General features: G+C 34.8%; 1 protein-coding gene across 2 annotated transcripts in view; it reads right to left on the bottom strand.

Moving 5' to 3' along the window:
* Positions 1 to 15,983, bottom strand: part of DGKB (diacylglycerol kinase beta) — an 869,780-nt gene that overhangs the window by 565,324 nt on the left and 288,473 nt on the right. The gene's annotated exons all lie outside the window — the stretch shown is intronic.

Raw genomic sequence — 15,983 nt, 5'->3', positions numbered from 1 at the left:
ATTAAAAGATAAATAACCATCACACAAAGGAATACTCAGGATTGTTCGAGAGCAATATCATAAACAGCAGCAAAAAATTTTAAAGCTATGTCGCATCTCTGTATATTTAAGATAAACAGAAAATGTTAAACCTTCTATGCTACATAATTCCTCAGACATTTTTAGCTTTAGAAGTAGGTTTAATAAAAGTTTATCCTGGTAATCAAAATTCAGTATTCATACTTACAAATAAAATTTGTAAGGAAATTTGTAATGGAAATTCTGAATGAGCTCTAAGATAAACTAACCCATCTACAAATTGCTCTTTTTCATACATGCTTTAGAATTAAACTCCAACCAATCTGTCAATATTGATAATTACAGCTTACTTTTTACAAGATATTTTAACTTCATAAATTATATATTGGTAAATGTTCTGAATGCATGTTATATTTTCAAAATGATATAATGCTTCATTCAGATATTAGATTGGCCTCAGGAAAATCCAAAACTGAAAGAAATAATGGACTCATTCTTGCTAAGCAAGGAGATTATCGCATACTAGTTTGCTTTATTTTGAATATAAAAGTTTCTTTAGAACTTCAGTTAACAGATATGCAACAATGGTTGCTTACTGAAAATGCTGCGATTTGAGTAGCATTAACTGAAATAGCACAGGTACTAATAGTAATCACCACAAAAAGAAAAAAAAAATCTAATATAATATGAATAATTTAAAAATTGCATCTTGTAGTATACATGAATTTTGAGAATTAAGAAAATATTTATAATATTTCACATGAACTACTGTGCTACTTAAGCTATATTCTTAAAATCCAATTTTAAATATATTAATATCCAGGGGAAAACATCCTAATTCTCCCAGAATTTTTAACTGTTTGCTTAAACTCTCTACCTGCAATACCGCTTTAAACATTAGGCATTTTACAGTACCATCTATTGGATACTTTATATAACTACAACAACATAACAATCACAAGTTTTTCAAAGTATAGTAATAATTATAAAATACCTCAAATGCCACTCCAGAAATACCATGCTAATTTGACATTCACTAATATTATCATGACACACTTCAAACTCAGTTTTATTAGCTTATAACAATACAATTCAATTATCATTGGTTAACTACAATTTTTTAAAATATAAGCTTCATTATTGCATATTGATTTGTATTTAATATTTCTATCGTTGTGTGATATATTTTATTCCTGACTCAGGAAAGAGAGTGACGACTGTTTGGAATAAAAGAGCTGACTGTTATTCGTTAACTCAGTAAATATTCGTTGAGCACCTACTATATGTCAAATTGAATTAGGTGCTAGACATAAAGAGATACACCATTCCTGGTATATTGGCTTTGAGGCCTCTCAAAGGAAATTTAAAATGTGACATTGAGTATTCAGATCTAAAGGGTATAAGGGAGAACAGATATATTCAAATGCGGTAGTTGTGCTCATGAAATTGGATGAGGTAATTTATAGACAGCATAATGACATGAGAATATAACTTAAAATGGGCATCTACACATATTTAAGAATAGAAAGAGGACTAGGAATTTAGCGATGTGGATGTGTGGCTAGAGAAGCAGAAGCTAGTAGAAATGCCATACTTGAGTTTGACAGAATATGACAACAGAGCATTTCAAATACTGTCAAATACTGTCGAGGATTCAAAACACACCCTCCTTGAAAAGGGTGTCTCGTAGATGCTGCTAGCAGCCCAAAGCAGATCCACCTGAACAGGGCATCGATCCCCAACTGCTCTGAGTATTGACTGCTGAGAACTCCCAGTTATCCCATTTTCTGCAGAATTATCCTTTGCTCATTGGAGCAGGCTCTCCAGGGAGCACCTCCTATTCTGCAGGAGGCCACAGCTAATAAATGACTGATACAGGTTACAAAGGGGCTTCTCAGGTGGCACTGGTGGTAAAGAACCTGCCTGCCAGTGCAGGTAGACATAAGAGATATGAACTCAATTCCTGGGTTGGGAAGATCCCCTAGAGGAGGAAACGGCAACCCACTCCAGTATTCTTGCCTGGAAAATCCCATGGGCAGAGGAGCCTGGTGGGCTACAGTCCACAGGGTCACAAAGAATCAGACACGACTAAAGCCACTTAGCACGCACACGTGGGTTACAGAGTGCCACCCCCTTGTTTTAAGAAAAATCCTATGATATGATTTTGTCCGAGAACCTTCAAGATTTAGGCCAAGGTTTAAACTCTCTCTGTGACCACCTCCTTGCTCAAAGCCTGCCTCTTTCTTCTTCTGCTTTCTCCTCCCTTAAAGATTATTTTTGCTGAGTCATTCAGTCATTTCCAACTCTTTGTGACCTCATGGACTGTCGCCTCCCTGGCTCCTCTGTCCATGGGATTTTTCAGGCAAGGATAATAGGGTGGGTTGCCAGTTCCTTCTACAAAAGATTATTTTTAATAAAGAAATATTCCTCTCTATCACACACAACTAAACCGAGTTCATGTCCTACTCCTTGGGAATCCAACTAAAAAGAGTGCCATTGGATTTAGGAAGGCCAGGGTAGTTTTAGACCCATTTTACAGTCAGAAATTAGAATAATGTAGGTTGAGGAGGAAGGAGGAAATTTGATACACTGAATGTATCTTTACACCTGCAGATATCTATACACTGAATGTACACCTGCATATACCTGTGGCTACATTAAGAGGCAGGAAAAGACAACAACCATACATAAATATGGAAAACAGTATTGCACATGAGAAAAAACAGCCCCTTCAGCTGGTATGGGCTCTTTGACAAATACACAACTAAGTGTATAAACAGCGAAGTTCAAGTGCTGGGCTCGAATTATAGTGCTGTCAAATGCTACCTATCATAAGCATGTCAAACTGCACCTTGTTTGAGATTTTTTCAATTGGAGGCTTGCAAATCAGTATAGTATTCGATTGTGACTAATACCATAAGGGGAAAAAATTGGGGAGTTCTAGGAAAGAGAGAGCAGACAATGCTTGAATGAAAGTAACTGGAGGACTATAGGCCTTGGATAACTCAAAGATGTTGGAGAACTGGTAACCACATGACATAATTTGAGAATATTAGCGGTAGGGATGAAATAAGAGTAATGTCACAGGAATAAAACAAGAGGTGATGAGCTGTATTCCTCTAGAACTTGGGTTTCCTTGGGTAAATGAGAAGGAATTGGTGAAAGTTGCTGTTAGTGTTAGGAACAGAATTTAGAATGATAGATTTTATCATCTAGACTGAAAAGCAAAGAGTAGGCATGGAGGTCTCCGGCAGAACTAAACTATCCTTATTCCATATTTAGAGAAAACATAGGTTGAACTAAGACTGAGTTAAAAAAAAATCACTGCAGTATGCATTAAATTGATGTATGGACCAAAAGTTATATATAAATCAATTCTGGCTCAGGTTTCAAGTGAAAGTTGAGAATAGACAAGTTATATTTAACAGTAAAACAGAAGAAAGCATGTGTATAAATACTTCATGAGTGCCACCATTTCACCTAGAATCATTAAAACCACAAAAACTTAACCAACAAAGGTTACCTTTGCAAGGTGGATTTATTCTTAAATGTCTAGTGGTGAAGGGAATCATTTTTACTGAACTCAAAATTTAAAATGTAGAAGAAAGGAATGATATAAAGCATGTATTTCTACTGTAATGAAATCAGATCTGTATATTTGTCCTGTAAAGAGTCAGACACGACTGAGAGAATGATCTGATCTGATCTGAACCTCAATCTTTCTTTGGGGTAGGGGTGGGATTGGGGCAACAAGCAGAAATATCAACACTAAGATGTTTTGGGGAGCTTTTAGGACAGTTGGGGGCAATTTGATCTTACCAATGTTTAAAGAGAATAGACAATTTTCTAATCCTTTTCAGCAATGAGCAATATCATTTCAAAAAAGCTTATTTCATTTTTCAGTGTGATAGTCCTATTTATAAGCTTTAAGTCTTAAAACTATTTTTTAGTTATTTGCATTATTTTTACAAAACAGGGCTTTTTGTTATAATGCTTATGTTTATCTTGATTTTTAAGTTTTAGCCTTTACCATTTTCTAAAGAAAATTTTGACTGGCCAAGGCTGTCAACTTTTATTTTTCACTTTAGGAAAAGAAATCAAAAGGCTTTCAAAAGGCAACAATTAAATCCTCAATCCATGTTTGATTCTGGAAAAGGTGGAAAGTGGAATTTATCTTAATTTAGCTTACTATATGGCTATAGAGTAATCTCAACATGCATAAATTCCAGTAGCCCCTACCAGATTGGATATGCAACATTCATCATATTCCACACGATTACATATAGTTCAGTATGTTTTATACCTTCTTCCAGTTCTTTGTAACTCCTAGAGCTACTATTCCATCATTTTGATCACTGTAGCTTAAGTAAATATAATCTTAAGATTTGTTAATACAGGTCTTTCCTTACTTTCCTTCCTCAGAATTTATAATATGTTTGTGCACATTTATTCTTTTTGGCAAACTTTGGAATCATTTTGTCAAGCAAAAACTATTACATGGAAATTGCATTAGGTAGATGAGTAAATTTGAAGAAATGTAGGTTTTTTCAAGATGGCACAGCGGTAAAGAATCCACCTGCCAGTGCAAGAAATGTGAGAGACACGGGTTCATTCCTTGGGTTGGGAAGATCCTTTGGAGAAAGAAATGGCAATCCACTCCAGTGTTCTTGCCTGGGAAATCCCATGGACAGAAGAGCCTGGTGGGCTACAGTACATAAGGCCTCAAAGAGTTGGACCAGACTGAGCACTCACTTTTTATTCAACTTGATTTTCTTCAATATATTTAGACATAATAGTTTTAATTTTTTGTTTAGGGGGTAGTTCAAACACACACACAAGGTCTCTTCCTGTCTTCTCATTCTCTTTTCATTGTAGGAGTTTCTTAACCTTTTCCTCCAAATTACTGATTCAGTTGTTCTCAGTGCTGATTTTCCCTGTGTAGATACTGATACATTTTAGTTTCTGCTAAGGCATTACTTTTTTTCTCCACATATTTTCTTGACCTTCTAGATATCCCTTTCAAATCAGTATGCTGTGAAAGAGATGTTTTATTTAGTATTCTTGGTCATGTAACTTTATCAGCATTTTCATCTGTCTGATTGCTCCAATCTTTATTTATTACATCCATCTACCTTTTAACTGCTATGCTTGTTTATTTACTTATTGCAGAATTATTACTATTTTATTTTGGCAATAGGTAGACTCATTTACACTAAAGTACACTTTGGCCGCAAGCCATCAGTCTGCATTGACAGTTGTTATAAAAAGTGAAACCAAAGGAAACAAACACTATCAGACTGATTACAGTAATATTACTACAGCGTAGTCCCATACCAATACGATCGCATATGGAAGAAACTAATTTGGAGTCCCAGTAATAACACTAACAAAAAGAAGAGTTTCCTCTAAGAGAATCATTAGTGTTTAAGGTGTGAATGCTGTCAAATCGATATTTTCCCCCTTTTCTGAAGGCTACTAAGTAACTCAGGTACAAATTTTTGAATTATCTTTGTCAACTTTTTAGGATACTTTGACATAAATTTCTAAATCTAACAATTTGGCACAAACATTACGTTTTATATTACTGCTCACTGTATATTCATATAAGTTGCCTATAATATTGTTGGTAATAAGTTGTCAAATAATAATTCACTACTAGATAATCTCACATCCTCACATTAGAGTCAGGCATACACATGATATTCTTTATTTTGAGTCTATTTCATAGATTTTAGGTTTTGAATATTTTTAATGCTTCATTTTTGTCTACAGGTTTTAGATTTCAATCAGATGTTCAAGTAACTGAACTTCCAGTATATCCCATATTAGTCATTTGTTTTTTTGTGGGGTCGCTTGTTTGTTTTTAATTTTGGCTGTGCTGGGTTTTTGTTGCTTTGCACGAGCTTTCTCTAGTTGCAGCAAGTGGGGGCAAGTCTCTGGCTGCAGTGCATGTGTTTCTCATGTGATGGCTTCTCTTGTTGCAGGGCATAGGCTCTCGGCATGCACACTTCAGCAGTCGCAGCACATGGGCTCAGTAGTTGCAGTATGTGGGCTCTAAGGTGCACGAGCTTTAGTAGCTGCAACACACAGGCTCAGCAGTTGTGGTCTGTGGCCTCTAGAGCCTGGGCTCAGTGGCTGTGGTGCACAGCTTAGCCACTCCGAGGCATGTGGAATCTTCCCAGAGCAAGGACTGAACCCATCTCCCCTGCACTGGCAGGCAGATTCTTATCCATTGTGCCACCAGAGAAGTACCAGTGTTTTATTTTTGACAAAACCAAAAAGGTATACATTTGTCTCTTTAAAAAAAATGTTATAACTTGCTCTGGATACTGCAATATTTTAGACATAAAATATCATGGAAACTTGTAGGACTATTTCTGCAGTCCTATTAAAAATAAACTAAAAACATTTAGTCTCAGAAATAGAATTCTACCATAATCACTAGGTAAGAATATAATTAACTATGATATATTAACTTTTCTTCTGTATTAGACCTTGCCTATGGGTATACATATTCTGTATAATATAGCCTAAGTTAGCATAAAGATGGGTTCTTCAGGAACCAATAGAACTAACTAAGACAAAGTAATATATAAATGGTTAACCTTACAAGTACAGATGATGGAATCATTACTAAAAGATGCTGGGTCCTTTTCAGCCTTCTTGTACTATATGGCCCTTTAAATGAAGACTATGCACAAACAAAATGGATCTACAGATATCTTATAAACATTATAGCTCTCTCCAATAATATATCCTTCATTGGATTTTGAAGCAAAAAACCACAGGCAAAAAATATAGAACATTCAGAATTTAATTTTATGTATGTAAAAAATAAATTTAAAAAAGCTGCTCTCCTTTATGAATAATATCCTGAAATTGAATCTGAGTTAGATTTTCAAAATATGGGGAAAAATGAGATTCCTTCTTGCCTATCATTACTCTGATGACAATTATGAATTGATCTATAATGAATATTAATTAAATGAATATTAAGTAATGACATTGATGAAACATTTATTGAGCACTGACAATGTGCTTTGTTCCACTCTTTAGACAAAAAGTGAAAATTACATAGGCACAAACCTATGGTACCTTACATAAAGAATTTTCAAGGAAATGGATGACTTTAGTAACTGTGGTTAAGGTTAAAGAGGTAAATGGAAAATGAAGCAGCTGAAATGATGTTAAATAAAACGTGCAGCAAGTCACATCCTTAGCCAACTGTTCACACCTCTCTCCCAGACTCTCTACACTTCTGTGCACTCTCTGACTAGTTCAGGAAATAAGGTTAATGAGAATTCAATAGCTAACATTCGGAATCACAGAGAATTCAAATATCTCCCTCCTTGTTTTAATGAGCTGATGTTTGGTATTGAGGTTGTTGCTATTAACAGTCATTGGTTAGGGTTAAGTGAAAGACGGGACAGGAAGAACTCAGAATCCTGGGACTGTGACAAAGAAAGCGTATGTGATACTTCCACTCCCTAACAGGCCTCTGACATCACTGGGGAGTAAACACATGCTCGAAGGAAAGATTTAACATACTCTCTGCTATTTAAGACTTCCCATATCTACAATGCATAATTTAGTAGAATCCTTATAATAGTGTCAGAGTAAGGAAGATCGGAATAAGAAGAAAAGTTAATAGAGACGTATGGTTCTCTGAGGCTGTTATACCCAGAGATACACAGATTGCCGCCTCAGCAATACCATGACTTGGCCACACTGCAAAGTCACAATAAAGAAGAGAAAGCTAGAATTAGAATCATATGACTCAAGGCTAAAGACTATGTTTAAAACCTATATTCTCTCAGTAGTTTTGCTTTCCTTTCTCTGAGCTAACAAGTTTTATTATTTATTTTGTTGGCATTCATAAAGGTGAATTTAAATAGGATATTTAAAGGTGATATTAAACAGGATTCATAAAGGTGAATTTAAATCGGATATTACAATAAGAGAAAATGTTCCAGGAAGAACACACCCCAATTGGTCCAAAGAAGCATGTTGCTGAACCTATTCTTTGTTTTATATCACTTCCCGTCAATGAATACTATCTTTACAGTATATTCTGATGATATTATGTTTGTTGAAAAGTAAGATAAAATAGTCCCACCAAATTAATCTTTTAAATGTTTAAATAAGGAATCAGTTCAGTTCAGTTCAGTCACTCAGTCGTGTCCGACTCTTTGTGACTGTAAAACTAGTGTTTGACTTTAGGATGCATCTCTGTTCTGTATTCCTGATTTGGAGGTGTGTTCATAGTACAGAAAAAAACAAAACAACTGTGAAATCTGATTCATTTGCAGAAAAAAGTAAGTTTGTTTGGGGAAAAAGTAATACTTTGTAGTTCTGATTAAAGAGCAACTTGGAAAAGACACTCTTCATAAAGATGTTCACTAAAGTGTTATTTATAAGATCAAAGTAAGAATTGCAAATATGCTAAATATAAAGATTGTTTCAACTGAACCATATCTTCAATTAATGAGATATTATACAACCATTAATAGTGATGTTACACAGTATGTAGAAATACATAGACACTTAATGATGTCAGTTTATATGTTAAAATAGGATGGTACATGATATGTCAAGGCTAATTATAAAAATGCCAAAATAAACATTTAAACATCAACAGGTAAACTTAAGTAGTGGTCCTGCTGCTGCTGCTAAGTTGCTTCAGTCGTGTCCAACTCTGTGCAACCCCATAGACAGCAGCCCACCAGGCTGCCCTGTCCCTGGGATTCTCCAGGCAAGAACACTGGAGTGGGTTGCCATTTCCTTCTCCAATGCATGAAAGTGAAAAGTGAAAGTAAAGTCGCTCAGTTGTGTCTGACTCTTAGCGACCCCATGGACCACACACAGCCTACCAGGCTCCTCCATCCATGGGACTTTCCAGGCAAGAGTACTGGAGTGGGGTGCCATCGCCTTCTCCGAAGTAGTGGTTCTATTGATATGTTAATAATTGTTCTTATATAACTGTTTTAGAGACTTTTAAATGTTTTTCTAGTCATTTCATATTATTTTAATAAGTTATGTACAATAAATGCATACTTCTCATATAATAAAGGGTTAACACTCATTTTCTGGTTCAACATAATGGACTTTACCATCCTCTGAAATTAATTTATCTTGAAATAAAATCAAGCCCTAATATTCTGTTCTCTGCTACGATCTTCTATCCTCTTTCCCTCATTTTCTTCCTCTGTTGGTGTTTTGTGATTTTTTTTCCCCTCACAACCTAGTCATTGTACTCTCATACCTCCTCTGCTCTCTGCTTTAAATTTACTGTAATTGAATTATCTTTCTAAAACACAAATCTGATCATGTAGTGCTTTATTTATATTGGATAAAACCCACTTCTTTGACAAGAAAGGTCAAGCTTTTCAGCTTCTCAGACTTTGTCTTGTCTGTCTCTCCACACCTTGCATTTATTCATAAAACTTAATAAACATTTTGCTGTTTCAAGATCTCACCCTGTGCTCTCTTATTTCTGAGACTATCCATATAAAGCTCACTTTGCATTTGCTGGCCAAATCCTTGTTTTTTTCAAGATTCAGCTCAAGCATCTTACATTCAAGAAAATTTTCATTTACTCTTTGAATTACCCTCAGAATAGATGAAGATTCTGTTCACTGAAAAGCCCAATAAGCCAAGATTTACACACTGGAAATGTAATCTCCTTGCCCGTCTTACCCAACAGAGTCAAAATTACAGTAAATAAGAGAACAGTTCTTATCTGAATTTTTAACTTTGGTGACTTCCATAAAAGTCAGTGGAATAAAGGAAGAAAGAAAGAAGGAAAGAGAAGGAAAAACAAGAGGAATCTGGTGCTACAGCTATTATAAATAAAAATAATATACATTGTTCATCAACAATGATCTGAAAAACAATTTAAAGGCATAGTCTTAACAGTTACATGAAGAATGGATACTTATATGTAATATAAATCCAGATTTAAAGTAATCAACATTACATAGTCCCCATATTTTATCAACTTTACTAATATATGTTGATATAGAAAATTACTAATTAGCCCCTTGTTAGAGAATAGAAGCTTGCTTTTATTTTTCTTTTAATTTTATTTTATTTTTAAACTTTACATAATTGTATTAGTTTTGCCAAATATCAAAATGCTTGCTTTTAAATTCTAATGTAAAGTAATTATTTTATAAAGAGAAAATTAAATCACAGAGCTAAATATAATAGAAATGATTTTTATGGTGATCTGCTTTTGCTGTTCAAATAAAAAGTTAAAAAAGCTACTTCCTCAGGAGACATCGCAAGTATGCATTTGTTGACAGGAGCAGAATTAATTGAATAAAACCCTAACACAAACTGAAAATTATTATAAAAACACATGTAATCATAGACACTCAGCCTATCATTAGAAAAAAATACATAAAATTTATAATTAATGTAAGACTAGCAGTACTCTTGCCTGGAAAATCCCATGGACGGAAGAGCCTGGTGGGCTGCAGTCCATGGGGTCGCTGAGTTGGACACGACTGAGCGACTTCACTTTCACTTTTCACTTGTATACGTTGGAGAGGGAAATGGCAACCCACTCCAGTGTTCTTGCCTGGAGAATCCCAGGGACGGGGGAGGCTGGTGGGCTGCCATCTATGGGGTCGCACAGAGTTGGACACGACTGAAGCGACTTAGCAGCAGCAGACCATAGTTCTAGGGAAGTATCAAATTTAAAGCTTCCACTGTAAAATTATTCTGAAAATCAGATGGACTCTATTTGGCCTATTCCATTGATTTCTGGGACCTAAAAAAATTTTGTACTATCAAAAATAATTTGAGAAGTACTGAATGAGACCATTATAGTGAACAAAATTTGTGAAATGGATAACAACAGACACAGATCAGCACACTGAAATAAATAACATACAACTGAGCATCACAGTCAAACGTCAGTATAAATTTAACTCTATTCTTCTTAAGGATAGAAGATGAAACATGATAATAATACTAACCTTCAGAGGTTATTAAACGATGATAAACAGAGCGGAAAGGGACTTCTGTTAGGAAATGAAGGACTCTCTAAAAACATACCTTTTTCATTACAGTGGAGCAGCTTCATAGTATTTTTTTAAAGCCTTTCAGTGTAGGTTGATGACATAGGGGTACAAAATAATTAAAGCAAATAATTTAGTCCCTCTGAGGGACTAAAACATGGGCCAAATCTGCCTGGGTTAGGAGTAAAACTCATGAAAGAGTGGGCAATTTTCATGCTCCTCAGGTCATGATTTATATGAAATCAATTGACATTTGAGTGGGATTGGGAATCTGAGATTTCTGAGAATCACCTGAAATAAGAATCAGGAATGCATTTTCTATGGAGTCCATTAAAGGAAGAACATCTGTTTTGACTATCATTTGGTAAGGGTTAATGGCTTTTTCTAGAAATTAAGCTGCTGATCAAGAGCCCTGACTAACTGGATTGGATTGGATTCACTTTCCAGTTGTTTGGAAGTGAGATGAGGATAGACCTTCAAGAAATCTACTTTGTAAACAGTTCTGAATTATCTTCAGTATGGAAGTAGAGACAGAATAGTTCTAATCATTTTATTTTTTTTTTTTTTTTGCTGGGAAATCCTCAGAGAAAGCATTATAGGTTCATAAACACAGTCACAAAGAACGTAGATAACTTTTACACGATGAAGCTTCTTTTGATCGTATACTTAAAATATGCTAGAAATCAATTGCAATTCCAGAAATCCATGATTATATTTGATATATGGAATCATTGATTACATTTCTATTTCAATTTCAGAATAGTTGGCTTTATTTTATGGAAAGAGACACTATCAAGACAAATTAACTGTGGAAGTAATTTTTAGTGTATGCTTATAAAAGCATGTCATCAGTGCAAAGAACATGCTGACTTGGCTAATCTTCATAACAGGTGAGCACGTATCTATTGAATCATTAAAGCTAATAAGTATCTGGGAGAGTTTGGGGCCTGAGAAGAGAGGTATAGAAATTTTAAAGAATAAATGAATAAAATTAATACCTGAAGGGATGCTCTAAAATATAAAACTGTTGTTACTGACCTTGACCTAGAAGTATGCCATTAAAATGCTTCAACCAGAGATAAGATATCTAATCTGTAGTAAGTTTACATTGCTCATTCAATAACCGATTCCTGACAACAGAGTCAAAGGGATTAAAAACTTCAATAAAATGTTAGGTTTTAATTCTTCATTCCATATTTTCTAGAATGAGCTATAAATAATGTTATTGACCACATTGCTACTGAGTTTGAAACTCACATGATCATGAGAAACTGAGAACTTATATTTTTTAAGAAGAAAGTTGTCATTAGAGAATAAAAAATATTGTATTATGTGTGAGGACTAAGGATTTTCTTTCAATGAAAGTTTAAAAATTCCAGTAGCAGATACAGTGTGAAATCATTCCTGGGAAGTTATTGAAAGTTCACAAATTAAAAAGCCTCAGAGTCTATCACTTGAAGCATATTAAGCAATTTTGTGTGCAGAACAACTTTATTAATTTGTTTAAAGTTTTAGTATTTAAATAGGCAATGGGTTTAAGAATCAGGTACTAATTTCATGATCAGAAAGCAAACTTTAATTTCTACTTAGCAAGGCAACAAGGCAAAGTGATTCAGGCCAATTTATTGACTTGTACAAAACCACAAAGGCTTTGGAGAGCAGGTATACTTAGAGAATTTCAAGTTTGATTTCTAGCATGTAAGATGGTGTGTAAGCGATTACGTAGAGTGATTCAGTTAAAGAACCTTGTTTTCCTTGCTAGTTTGTAATTCAAAAAGGAATCATTAAAAATATTTTAAGTATTTTAAAATATTTGAGTAGGAAAATATTTTATTGTGTTTTTGAAAGTGGATCCCGGAAGCAGTGTGGAGAATGCAAAGAAGAGGCAATTCTATAATAATTCTACTAATATTAGGAAAATTCTGGAAAACAATCTGCGAGTAACATATGAGACAGTTACAGTTGGGTTGAAGGCAAAAGAGAGAAGTAAGAACATCAATATAGGCTGCCTAGTGATAAATTTGATATTCAAGATGAAGCACCAATGATAATTCTTAGGCTTCTGGCTTGGGAAGGTTGGAAAATGAAGGTTCTAGAAAAGGCCAATAGGAGAAGATCTATCTTGGGACTTGGAGAAAGGCTAGAAATGATGAGCTCACTGTACAAGCTCTGGAATGATTGTTCTTGGGTTCTAATCTTGGATTGCTACTTCATAGCCATCTGACACCGAAAATTTACTTAATCTCTCTGTTTCTCACTTTTCTCATAGGTAAAATCGAGAAAGTTACAATATTTACTTTTTGGCATCACTGTGATATTTAAATTAATTCATACCTATCATCATCAATAACTGCAACCCCTCCATAACCTCAATTGTTATCTCACTCATTCTGGTAACTTGACATTAATAAGGTTGATTTCAACAATCTTTGATCCCACTGTAATCCACAAATGTATTTTTTTAACATCCCTTAGTGTACTGTACTCTCCATGTCTTTAACTTCCCTTGTTTCCCAGCTTAAAATCCATAGCCAATCCCTACAATTACTTGCTTGCACACACTCTCAACTCCTTTGATTCCCTCTCCTTTGATCATATTGGGTAAAACACATTCTCATTAAAGCTGACCCATGGCTATTCTACTCCTGGAATTAGAATATAACTGGAGAAATAAGACTGAATATCACCAGAGAAATGTACCTATTCAAGTTTACTTATCTTGTTCTAAATTCACTATTATTAATCCGAGACTGTTCCTTATTCCCTGGCAATCATCTGTTATTTCCTTGATCCACATAGCTCCCATTTTCCAAGTGACTGTTGTGTAATTTCTTCCTGATCCGCAAAACTCTCAAACTATCCTTTTTCTCAGCAATAAGCCAGCTTCCTACTTTTCTAAAGAAAATCTAAGTGCCATTTCGGGTGTTAGCCCGTAAGCACACGTTAGACTGATGTTCTTTTAAATATATAAGTCAGATCATTCTCTCATCTGGTCTGACTTCCAATGTCTTTCACAGTAAACGCTAACGACCTTAGAATAGCCTAAATTGTCCCTACGTATGCATATGAAAATCTTAAGACATATTTGAAATTCTCTGCTATTATTCGCCCTGCAAAACAGACTCAGGCACTAATGTCTTCAGATAATGTCAGGCTTCTCCTGCCTGAGTCTGTGCTTCTCCTCCTGGGTGACTCCTCTGTCTACAGAGTTCTGTTCCCAGAGAGCCACAATAGCAACTCTCTCACATTCCTCAACTCTTCACTCTACTATTTCCTTGAACTCTATTTTCCTTGAACTCTTAACTTGCTTTCTTACAATTGCAGTTCCAACATTCCTTCTTTTCTTTTCCCACTTTAATTTTGTCCTTTAAACTTTAAATGCCACCAGTAAGTTAATATAAAATTGAAAGTGTGTTTGTTGCTCAGTCGTGCCCAACTCTTTGTGACCCCATGGACTGTAGCTCTCCAGGCTCCTCTGTCCACGGAATTTTCCAGGCAAGAATACTGGAGTGGGTTGCCATTCCCTTCTTCAGGGGATCTTTCCCACCCAGGGATTGAACTTGGGTCTCCCACATGGCAGGCAGATTCTTTACCATCTGAGGCATAAACAGCTACTAAATAACTTACTTATTGCTTTGCTTATTGCCTATTTCCCACCACTGGAATGAAAACTTTATGAAGACAAAGATTTTATTTGGGCTTCTTTCTACTGTTAATACTAAAAAAAAAAAAACACTTTTTGAATGGACTAAGATATTTAGCATAGTAGCTGGTATAATATATGTGCTTAATAAGTAGAAGTTACTGTTACTACTTATAATAATATATCATGCACGTGAACAACATGGAACCTCCAGGTTGAGCGCTTGAGACTCATAAGCAGAGGCTGAACTTAGTACAAATTAACACAATAATGAAATAAATGACTAAGCAAGATCTCACTGGGAAGAATGTTAAGAGCAGAAAACCATGACATGCGAGTGAGGGTAGGGCATATGGATGGCAGCCAACATGGGGCAGGCTGAACTCTTGAAAACCAGGAAAGATATGAAAAGCAAATATCCAGAGAAACACAAGAAGAATCAGGAGAGGGTGGGATAATGGGAGTCAAGGAAGGTAGACATTCATGAAGGATGAGGTGATTAACAGTGCCTAATACTTCAGTTAGTACCAAGAAAATGATAATACAGCAAATGCTGAGATACAAATCATGATAAAAAGCCTTAGGAAGATTTAATGAGAAAATAAATCTTCAGAATCAAAAGTGTCTACAAAAGCAACGAAAGAGTCTGCAAGATTGTTCAAGACAAAACCATTTATTCAACACATGTTCTTTACCTTTGATTCTTTCAAAGAAAGGAAGGATGGGATAATAAAAGATTCTATCTCATTTTTGAGCTTATAAGACTAGAGGCTGACATAAGTAGGTCAAAGAAATAGTCCCCTGGCTCACTGAATTTAGTAGGGTTTTACACAGATAGTTGGATAATAGAATGACATAATAGATTTTTTCCTTAGAGTTAAAATCTGAGATTAAGAATGCGTCTAAACCAGTAAAAATTACTATGTATTTTTTCAAATGCAAATAGATAAAAATTCTACAAGTTCTTTCTCTTTAAGAAAATACTACAAAAGAATAAAAAAATTAATATGGCTCTCATTAATTTTAATTAATCTTATTTACTACAGGATGTCTTATAATTCTTACATGATAAAGGGAAATTTAGAATTGGTTATTGCTATCCTCAGCAATATGGAGGTATTTTCTTCTTCTTTTTCTTTGCAGTTTGAGAAAATAAAGAGTTTTTAATTTTTTTAAATAAAGGCATTTAAATACATCCAGTATTTTACAGATAATTACAAAATGAATCATAAGTGGGTGCAAATTGAGTAATTTGATTAATTTCTAAGTTGACCTTTACAAAAGTATTTGTCTAACAT

This window comes from Bos mutus, chromosome 4 (assembly GCF_027580195.1).
Source record: "Bos mutus isolate GX-2022 chromosome 4, NWIPB_WYAK_1.1, whole genome shotgun sequence".
Lineage (NCBI taxonomy): Eukaryota > Metazoa > Chordata > Mammalia > Artiodactyla > Bovidae > Bos > Bos mutus.
Note: the sequence above shows the minus strand (reverse complement) of the source record. Positions and strands in the feature narration are given on the sequence as shown.